This window comes from Trachemys scripta, chromosome 1 (genome assembly GCF_013100865.1).
Source record: "Trachemys scripta elegans isolate TJP31775 chromosome 1, CAS_Tse_1.0, whole genome shotgun sequence".
In the NCBI taxonomy this organism is placed as follows: domain Eukaryota; kingdom Metazoa; phylum Chordata; order Testudines; family Emydidae; genus Trachemys; species Trachemys scripta.
Window position 1 is genome coordinate 189,033,942 of NC_048298.1, and position 11,688 is coordinate 189,045,629.

Genomic DNA, 11,688 nt, shown 5'->3' on the forward strand with positions numbered 1-11,688 from the left:
GTGGTCTTAACTAAGTTAATGTGAGAGATGTGTGGTTCAATCAATGCAGACATACTATAGCTGGTAAACAGATCCTTTTATCCTGAATGAGAGAAAATGACTTGTACACTAATAGCCCCGCTGGACTTTGTTAAAAGGGTGTTCTCAGCTCCATTAGGGACCATTAGTTTCTTGAACACTCATTTGTTTTTTTACCATGTTAATGGCAGGCTTGTATATAACATCTAGGGAGGGAGCTGCGGGCAGTTAACATAGAATCAAAACAGTAATTAACTAAGTTAAAACTGGCTTTGCCAAGACTTTTGTTTTCATAAAGTGTAAATCATTTCTATTAGCAGCCTAACAATACATTTCTGAAGGTTGCTTGTTTTGCCATGGGCCATATTTAATTTTTGTTAAATGAAATCTTGATGACATCTGTAGCCAATATTTACTGTTTCTGGCCACTTTAATGGACAAACATTCCTTTGATCCATTTCAGTTTTGGTCTATTAAACCATTTTATTAATAAAGGAATGTAATTTGAACGATTGCTGATTTCTTTGTGGCGCAGTCAGAGGGTGTGGTAGTTAGGATATGCTTGGCATATTAATTTACATACAGCAAAAGCAAAGATTACAGATTGACTCACATTAACTAGTCAGGGAATGGGGAGAAAGCTGTGGAGCAGTGGTGAATTGGAAACATACTTTCTGCATGAAGAACAGCTATCCGATATAATTTAGAAATGAGTTTCCTTTCAGCCCCAGGTGTGCTTTTGCCAGTGGTAGTGCTGAGCTCCAGAGGCCCTGATCTGGCAAACCTGGTACATGGAAAAGTCCCTGTTGTCCGGAGTGTGAGCTTTGGGTGTGTCGTGTATGCAGGCTGGGCCTAGGTCTGGGAACCGCTGGGTCCTGCCATTAAGGTAAATCATTTTCGAGTTCCCTTCCAGCCCTACATTTCTATGATTTTATGCCAAGAAAAATTTTAGCTCACTTGCACATGACCAGAATTAGAGCTGTGCAAACTCTAAAGCAGGGATCTCAAACTCGAATCACCACGAGGGCCACATGAGGACTAATACATTGGCCCAAGGGCCGCATCACTGACACCTTTTCATATAAAGATACAAAAGCCTGCCCCCGCCCCCAGTCCACCCCTTCCATGAGGCCCCACCCCTGCCCCGCCTCTTGCCACCCCTTCCCCGCCCCCATTCCCTTCCCCTGTTATACCAATAGAATAAAAACCAGCAGGATCTTATTAAGAGGGATAAGGCAAAGATGCCACATTTATTGTAAATATAATGGTAAAGCAAAAGATAAAAGTAAACAACATTGTTTGACTACTTATTCCTATCACTACTTATTCCTTACACACACACACACATATATATATATATATAGAGAGAGAGATTCATTCACACAATCATTCATTCAAGTTCTGTATAGGTGTTATAGTTACCAGCCTAGAAGTTGCTCATGCCAAGTTACTGGCCAGGTATCTTGGTCATGAGGATGGAGCCGAGTCTGTGTCAGATGCACCTGATGCTCCTGGAGGTTGGCAGCAGAACCAGAGACTCAAAGTCATCAGTCTTTAGAGTCCATTCTTATAGGAATTAGTTCCTATGTTAGTCTATGGGAGCTGTTTCATCCTGCTGTTGCTGACTCAATCAGCAGATGGCACATTCCTGGGCACATTCTTGGTGGTTCCAAACTGTCCAAAGTTTGTGTTTCTCATCCTTCCAGGTGATGGGGTGGATCCCAGTTTACCCTCCGGGGGTTCTGGTGGTCCACTTGACACATTCTTCGGCCGATGGATACTCCCTTTCTAGGCTGGCACCTCCCTAACCATTCATGAATATCAAGCATTCATCAGCATACATTCCATATCTTAACCATATTTTAATTTACTGTCTCCACCACTTTCGGGGTGTGTGCTAATTCATTTGAGACTCCTGGCCCTTTAATCACAGAGGGTGGGGGTCTGTCCTAGGAGCCGGTGCTATTACAATGAAGTGAAAGTCACTTAATGGCTTATAGTATTTGTTTACATTATATCAATTACTTCAAGAACAAAGTCAATTAACTTGTTTGTAAATTTTACATAGTAATAAAGTATCTTTCACAGTGTAGATACAATCAATGGTTTCTACAGACAGTAGCTTACAAATTTTAACAGAAGACCCAAGAGATTTTTGTACTTGGTGAAACTGTTAGATTTTAAAGTGTGGGGGAGAAATTATGAGGGGGTCACTGTCATTCGGGGGAATCACTGTTAGTACCTTCTTTAATATCCCTACACCCCAAAGTCCCTGCCCCAACTCCGCCCCCTCCCTGCCCATATTCCAACCCCTTCCCCAAATCCCCGCCCAGCCCCGCCTCTTCTCCGCCTCCTCCCCTGAGCACGGGGCTCCCTGCTCCTCCCCCTCCCTCCTGGAAAGCACTAAGCGCCGGCAAACAGCTGTTTAGCATCGGGAAGCACCTGGAGGTAGGCAGAGGCGCGGGGACACGGTGAGCTGGGATTGGGGGAAGCGGTGGGGGGTGGACAGCTTGGGACCCCTGCTCTAAAGGATATGCTCTAGCTGAACTACAAGTCACTAGGCTAGATGCAGACATCACTGGGTGCAATGCTGTGGCCTGTACTACACAGGAGGTCAGACTAGATGATTATAATAGTCCAGTCTGTCCTTAAACTCTGTTAATCTACTTGTACCAAATAATAGTAGAAAGTTAGCCCTTTCTTCTCCTGCTCATAAGTTAGCTTTGAGTAGACTTTGATTTTGAAAATGTGTTAATGATTTGAAACTGTACAACCCATGAACAAATATGAAGAAATTTCAGCCTATGGGTTGTTTATGAGCTATTTGCTTCGTCAATGTCTTCAACTCCTCGTTACTAGTTTTTCATGCTGTTAAGCGGCTACCTTCCGCTGCATCCCTGGGTATCTTAGAAACAGGAAAAAATAAATTAAAGAGATTTCGAGAGGGCCTTGAACACCTATGGTGGGATCCAAAAGGTACTTAAGTGCCTAAACCCAAGACTTAGGCATCTAAGTCTCAGTGTTAGGTGCCAAAATCCCAGTTTTCACTCCACTGTGATCTACAAAACTCCTTCCAAACCCTGAAGGTGCTAAACTCACTTGGCACCAAAGTTTTCAGGGTAGAAGTTCCTTAGGTGCCTACGTTACTGCCTCTGAGCACAAGCACCATTGCCTCACTCTAGGTGTCCGGAATCCAGATGCCTATCTCCCACCTAAGCCTCAGAGTGAATCACAAACTGAGAGAGGATAGGCATTCAGTTGCCTATCTCATGTGCAGGGCCCAATCTGAGAGGCAGCCTCTGAGCGTGTCTACTGGATCGGGTCCCATTGGTCTCTCTAGCCCAATAACTATTTAAGGATTTACCTACATTGTAACAGTCGTTGGGCTAGAGAGTGAGAGAATGACTCCCTAGCCTGGTGGTTAGGGCATGCTTCTGGGACATGGGAGAACCAGGGGCCAGTCCCCCTGCTCTGATCACTCTTTCATTATTTATCCCCAGTGGAACAGCTTCAACAGAAGAGACTGAAGGAGCCCCATGTCAGAATATCCCATATCTCATGCTTAGAGCACCCTCCTAAGGGGTGGGAGATCCCTGTTCAAATTGTTCCCCCTCTGGAAGAGAGGGAGGAATCGAACCTAGGTCTCCCCACATCCCAGGTGAGTGCTTTAACCACTGGGTTAAAGGTTCTAACGTGGGCGGCAGCATCACCTCCTCCACCAGCCATTTTGTGTGGAGGCAGGTGCCTAACTCATTCCTGCAAGAAATGCCTTAGCCATCTATGCTGCCTGACCCTAAAGGCCACCCTATAGTTATTGGGTTCCTGTTTGTGAATTGCTGAGTAGAGATAGACGCCTATCTCTGAGAGAGAAGACGGGCTTAGCACACACTCCTCTGATCCGTGTCCCACTATTACCTAGCTTAGGTGGCTCCCTGTCTAGCATTGGTGGCTTTTGTGGATTCCATTGCAAAGTGCCTGTCTCTCTCCATTCATTGTATAAGGAGCCTAGGCACCTAACTCAGCTTTGTTGTTCCTGTGATTTTTCTAGGTATCTAAAAGTTAGGCACCATGATGCTCAGTTTTGCAAAGCCTAAGTCCCTTTGTGGATCCCACCCTTAGAATATAGCACTGTGCAAATGCATTTGTACACGTATTTGTGAGTCGAGTTAAGTGAATAATTGATTTTTTCGTTCAGTGTCTAAACCGAAAAATCTGGAAAAAAAATTTGGTTAGTTTCAAACAAAGTGAATTCTCACTGAAACTAAACCAAACAAAAAACATTGTGTTTGGGTTGAACAAAATATTTAGACTGTCATTTCATTTTGCAAATGTTGTTTTGAAACAAAATGGCAAAAGGGATAGTTTAAAAAAATGAATATTTTTTCAGGGTTCGTTCAGCCAAACCTGTTCATTAAATTTAACCCAAGTAATAGTTTTAGTACCCCTCAACATGCATTTTTTGGCAAATTTACTATTCACTGAATTATTATTATTATTTGCCCCGTTCTACTTTGGAGGCCTTTGCTTTCTGAAGAAATGCAAAACTTCTTGCAAAAATGGCGCTCATGTTTGTATAAACAAATAAAACGGGTTGTGAGCTCTGAAGTGAATTCATGATTTTATATTCAAACAAATCTCCACCGTTACATTTGGTAGTATTTGCCCAGCTCCAGTGAGAACACTTCCTATGACAGACTGCTCTCAATTCAAAACAGGTATGACTGTGCATCGATTGTGTCTGATCCATAATGTAAAGCAGCACAAAAGAAGGTATTGTGTAGATAGTAGAACTTGCATATTCGATATTAAAATTCTGCCTGGCTGGAATATAACTATCTGTCACACGTATGTACATTATTACATGAATAATGGAACTTTGTGCTCTTACTAGGCTGGTCAGCCATCAGCCTATTCTGTGAAAATATTAGATTACCAGTTCAGGGTCTTCTTAATGGAGAAGATTTCTGCTGAACATCCTGTACCTAACTGGCTTGGAAAAATGTTTGAAACATTTCCAGTGCTTTATATAGTCTGTCAGCGGAGGCTACTCAGGATTGTCCTGTTCTGAATCACCACATAGTAAACAGAAACAAAACAATGTAATCCACAAGTAGCCCAGCAACTGTATTTTGTATATACTGTATCTATTTTAATAATAAACTTTTTGATGATTATTGCACACCTCAACAGATTGCATAAGCTGTATTAAATTCATTAAATTGTACCTCCTTTGCTCATTATCCTGAACAAGAGGTGATATGATGTCTGACATCAGTAGAATTGATAGGCGCTAAGTACTGTATATAGATGTAGGTATCTGCTAGAAGTTTGGAGCAGACACACCAACCTCAGATGAATATTTTCATGAACAAGATACTATGGGCCTGATGCTGTACTCCATTAAATCTACTGTCCTGTAGTGGAGACTTAGACCTGGAACTTTAAAGGACCGTGTATATTTTCAATATTTGTGCATAGCTTTTCTGCTACGAATTGTTAGCCTCCCATTGTTCCATTCCAAAGTCTCTCCCTCTATACTGTACATGTTACGGATCTAATTGTTTGATTTCAGATAGGGTCACAACTCACTTACTTTCCTCTGCTAAGATGATATACCCTTGAATCACTGAGAAGAGTAAGATTTCACTTAACAGTTGTGGTCAAAACAACAAAAGTTAGGAGATTATTGCTTATCCTTTCATTAACGAAACTTGTAAAATTGTGTGCAAAAATGTTCCCATTGCAGTGCTCCAAATTAAGAAATGACTCCGAATAAATCTGAAAATCCACACCCGGGAATAATGTATGTAATGCCTGCTCAACTGCTAACCTTGCTACTTATGGCAAGAAAAGGGAGGGCTATTTTCACAGAGATCCTTAACAATTCTCTGAGAATGTTGTATTAAGTAGGAGAGGTCTTTAAGTAAAGGTCTTTATGTTATCCTACACTAGGATAAATCTTGGAAGGAATAATACATATTATAGTAATGGTTTCACCTAACCAATGAAGGATGCCTGTGGTGTGCCATGAAGATATTATCATTGAGCATGAGCCTGTAGACTACTGCCTTCCTCGTGAGAAAACTGAAATGAACAATGTTCCTTGGCCTTAGCTTGCCTCACTACCAATACCCTTTGGCTAGGATCACACTATTTGTGAAAGCCTCAATGTGTGCCCATTAGGCGTTTGACTAAGAACAGACTTGAAAATTAACCATAGTTCTAAAAGAGATCCCTGCACTTTTTTCTTCTGATTTCTTCTCTGAATTCATTTGGCCCGATTTACTGTTCACAGAGTGTCCTGTGGATCAGAATAGCGGGCAGTAATTTGTGGGATTCCTGAAGGGTGAGAAGCTACACAAATATCTCCAAGCTCCAGCCCCCGGTACATACCGTGCCATCTTTTACTTGTCAAATAATAATGCAAACTCTTAACAAAATACAGAGCAGAAGAGGAGAAGGAAAGAAACACCTTTCTCTGAGAGGAGGTCTTTAAGATTTAAGGTTAAAGTATTAAAGGTTAAGATCTAGTGTTAGAGTCACAAAAGGATTTGGGCTCCTAACTGCCACTTTAGGTGCCTAAATCCCAGAATCAGGCAGCTGTAGGCAACTAAACTTACTCCACGCCTAAATGTTTTCAGTACATATTCCCTAAGCACCTATGTGTGAACTACCCCACTGCGCCAGTTAGCCAGATGACTAAGCCACAGAGCAATGTACAAACTGGGGGAAGATAGGTGTTACTTGCTTGCATTGCCCAGTCCAGTAAGCATGCTTGGACTTCACCTTCTGCATCTGGCCCCTATAGGGCAGCTTACACAGAATAGCTGTGAGGCAAGAAGGAGTTCCCTCATACCTTTTAGCCTAATGGTTAGGATGGGGTTGAGGGGGGTCACCTGGGATGGCGGAAAACCCCAGTTCAAGTCCCCCATCTGCCTGATGAGGAGACAGGATTTAACAGGGATCTGCTACCTCTCAGGTGAATGCCCTAACCACTGGGCTATGGAATGTTCTGAGAGGGCTCCCTCGGTCTCCCCTATTGCAGCTGTTCCACTGTGGAAAATCATGAAAGAACTATGGGGCAGGGGAAAGGAGAGTGAGCACAAGCATGGGATTGGCTCTGTCACTTGGTGGTTAGCGTGGTCACCTTGGAAGTGGAAGAACTAGGATCCAGTCCCCTACTCCAATGACTTTTTTATTTATTATCCACAGCGGAACAGCTTCAACAGGGGAGCCTGAGGGAGCCCCATTGGACTAAAAGTTATGAGGGAGCTGTTCCTCCTCCTTCTCAGGCCTATTGCACAAGCAGTGCAGCCCTCGCAGCTGAACCCCAAGAGAGGGTTTGCAGCTGAGAATCCCAAGCAGAGGACGGTGCCTGCCTGGATTTAGAAGCCTAATTCCCTGAGAGGGGGGGCAGGTTTAGGACACATCCCCTGCCTCGGCATCTCCCATTGGCTAGTTTAACCAGGGAGCCACTTAATGTGCTGATTTTTGTGACTCCTATTCTGAGATGCCTATCTCTTTTCCTTCAGTGTATATGACCACAGGCACCTATACCAGACTTTGGGAATCCCAGTGACTTTCTAGGCACCTAAATGTTGAGTGTGGCGATGCTCAGCATCGCCAGACCTAAATTCCTTTGTAAACCTAGCCCTTCAAGCGAAGGCACCTATTGGCTTGGTTTCCCTTGCTTACCTCTACAAATAGATCACAGAGAGACTCTAAGTTGATTGTTCCTCCCCTCCACAGCACTTGAGAGACAAAAGCAGAGCACAAAACTTGGCTAGAGCAATAAAACGTTTACAAACAATAGCCCAGCCAAAAAACAAAACAAAACCCTGAATCTGCTGACTGGTGGTTTTAAAAAGGCTCTGATCTCCAAAATGGCTCTCTTCTGAAGCGTTGATCTCTCCGTTCACTTACAGCACTGAATCCACTGACCTGGACAAATGAGCTAAATTTGAGGGGGGAGGGGAATCAAACAAAACTTGCTTCAGGTGTGATTTCCCAATTCCCTCAGTTCTAGATAACACTTGAGTTTCCCAGGCTTTTTCAGATTGTTGGTAATGGTTGTAGTTCCTTTTATTGAAATGTTCCTTCACAGGAAAGATGCACTAATACTGCATGATATTGTTAACAATGGTTCCTTATCACCTGCCTGTGAGGATTAATTAAATTGACATATGCTCAACATACAGAGTCAAATTTCCTGGGTATAATGCCTCTGAAGTCAATAGGCCAGATTCTTGGGCTCACAATGGTCCTTTTGCACTGCTCTGGTGGTGCAAAGGTGTAAAGCCAACTTAACAGTCGAGCTGAGAATTTCCCTGGCGTAGATCGAAACAGCATGAAGACTGTCCTGGGTCCACTGGAAAATGGGCCTCGTTTTGATTAAAAAAAAAAGCCTCAGTGAAATCCTATGCAAAAACGGAGTCCACAATCGAGATCATAACTAAATATGAAATACACGTCAAATAGTTTTGAATTTAATAACAAATATTTTGCCTAACTCTAATTCTGTCCTATGATGATAAATTGATCACAGATAAAGGTTTGTTTAAATTCTCTCTCTTATGCCTTAAATGTAGATGTTTACCTGGAATTTAAATTCAGGTCTTTTCAGTGTTAATATTTAGCAGATGAGCAAACAAGAGTTGCTGTAGTCTGATAGTAGCCAGAAATGAAATGCAAGTGATATTTTCAAACCTGACCATCTGCTATCAGCATCCAGTTGTCCAAGTACCATTGTGAGCCCAAGAATCTTGCCCAAGTACCCAACTGATACCTGAATGCAGTTGCTATTTAATAACAATGCCTAGTTCTTATATATCACTTTTCATCAATAGATCTCAAAGCACTTATTAATGGGGTCAATATAATCATCCCCACTTTTATAGAAGGGGAAACTGAGGCACAGAGAGAAGTGACTTGCCCAAGGTCACCTAATAGGCCAGCAGCAGAACTAGGATTAGAACCCAAGTTCCTAGCTCAGTGCTCTATCAATTAGGCTATGGTAGGTATGTGACATTGTTGCTACTGTCCGTACTGCACACCACTGGAATCTGCTCTATCCGTAGTTCTGGCTGTATCTCTTCCAGTCCTTATAAGCAGGGATATGGCTCTATTAAATATTTATTTTGTTTTGCACCATTTCTATCATCACTGCTCACCAGCATAGCCTGGCTCTTTCTGTCTCTTTTGCCATTCTTCTTCCACATGTTCCTGGTCAGCCCCCGTCCCTGAGCTCCCTCCCACACACAAAAGGCAGGCAGGAGAAGAGATACTCTCTCCCTCCTCCTGCAAACACTGCAGGGCTAAGGGAGCCGTTGTGGCTCCCTGCGAAATTCTTCAGCTAAAAGACTGACTGGGGATGTGGCTTGCTGACATTCTCTAGCAGAGCTATTCTGAACCCATATGTGATTCCCATAATGTGATTTTGGGATCCATTCCAAAGCATCTTAAAGTACAGTTTTTGTAAAGCTTCACATTGTACTGGGTTCTGGCTGCATTTCTTTATCAGCTACAATTAGAGTAACTGCTTTAGTCGCACAAGCCAGTAGCTGTAAACCTCTAGCAATATTTTATAACAACAAGATCTACAAATAAAAGGTGTTAACTGGTAGTTAAAAATACATTTTCTCTCTCTCTCAGTTTCTTTTCAATCCTAGCTTCTACCTAATAACTTGTTTTGGGAAATTATTTTCTTGGATAGGCTTAAAGAATAGAGAGCTGGTGCAGTACAAGAATGCATTGGCCTAGAATCATGTTTTTTCCGATGAAGCGTGATTCAAAATAGCCTTAATTTTTGTGTGGCTGCTGGAGAGCAATGTGTTAGGTGATGGGAGAACACTTTGGCAGTAACTATAATGCAAGAAAATGGATGGTCTAATTACTAAATGGAATTACTCTAAATGTACATTGACTGGTTATTGACCTGACCCTGAGATACAGAAATAGAACCACTAACTACTGGGTACTTCATTCCCATTCCTGCAGTTCTAAGTCTGGTCAACATGCTGGTCTATACCATAAATTTAATTCAATTGTTGGCAAACCACACTTATGGCATGATGCAAAACTCACTGAATGCAAAAGAAGCCTTTCCACAGATTTCAAAGGGCTTTGGAGATTGTGAGCCAAATACACTATTGAATTAAGTGAACTCAGCTCCACTGAAGTCAATGGAATTGTGTCGTGCCAACAGTGAATCTGGCCCATAAATTTTATTCTATAGGCACGGGAGGCTGCAACATTCATTTCAATAGTTGAAGCAGTAATTAAATTTTCATGCCCATCAGCACATAGACTACACTCTGTGTCCAATTACACCGTGAAGGTTTTGCTTTTTCCCTTAATCATTTTTAAATGTGTTCTTGTGTTTCAGTGCATTGTTGAAATATTAACCATTTGCATGTATACTTTTTATTCTTTTCGTTATGTTTGGGAATCACGGTAGCCCCCCCCTCTGTTAAAAACTGGCATTAGAATAAAGTTGATTATATGATTATGATTTTCATGGTTTTCATTTAGTGGACTGTTAATAGAGGAAACATGAAATAACATGACTTGTAAAAGTTCCGATAGGATATAATATGGGACTTTAGTAGATGTAACAGAAATTTAGAGTTAGCTGAATACTGACCTTTCCAGAACAAGAATCTCCATTCTGTGCATATATTAGAGGCACTGGTTTAGATTCACAAAAGGACTTAGTTACCTAATTGCTACAGGCACTATTGGTATGCACAAAACCCCCATTCAGCCGCTGCTGAACACTGTAGGCACCGAAACTCACTTGGCACCTAAGTTTTTGCAGTAAAAGTTCCCTAGGCACCTATGTTTCTGCTTCTGAGCACATGCACTGCTGCCTCACTCTAGGCACCCGAATTTATATCTCCTGACTAAGCCCCAGTGTGCTTCACAAACCTATGCAAGATAGATAGGAGTTCTTCCACCTATCTTGCCTGTGAGGTGTGACCCAATAGGCAGGCTCAGAGCACGCCTAACCCCCCACAAAAACCAGTCAGCCTAACTTCCATACCTGGAAAGATACAGGAACAAATTATTAAACAATCTGTTTGTAGGCATCTAGATTGGTGGTGGGTAACCTGGAGTCTGCAGGCCCCACACAGGCCGTCAGGGTAATCCGCTGGCAGGCCGCAAGACCATTTGTTTACATTGACTGTCTGCAGTTCCCAGTGGCTGCGGTTCACCATTCACCTGGTGGGCGGGGCTGGTTTGTTTACCTGCCACGTCCGCAGGTTCGGCCGATCGCGGCTCCCACTGGCTGTGGTTCACTGCTCCAGGCCAATGGGGGCTGCGGGAAGGGTGGCCAGCACATCCCTCCACCCGCGCCACTTCCCACCACCCCCATTGGCCTGGAGCAGTGAACCACAGCCAGTGGGAGCCGCGATCGGCCGAACCTGCGGACGTGGCAGGTAAACAAACCAGCCCCGCCCACCAGGTGAATGGTGAACCGCAGCCACTGGGAACTGCAGACAGTCAATGTAAACAAATGGTCTTGCGGCCTGCCAGCGGATTACCCTGACGGCCTGTGTGGGGCCTGCAGACTCCAGGTTACCCACCACCAATCTAGATGCCTACAAACAGATTGTTTAATAATTTGTTCCTGTATCTTTCCAGGTATGGAAGTTAGGCTGACTGGTTTTT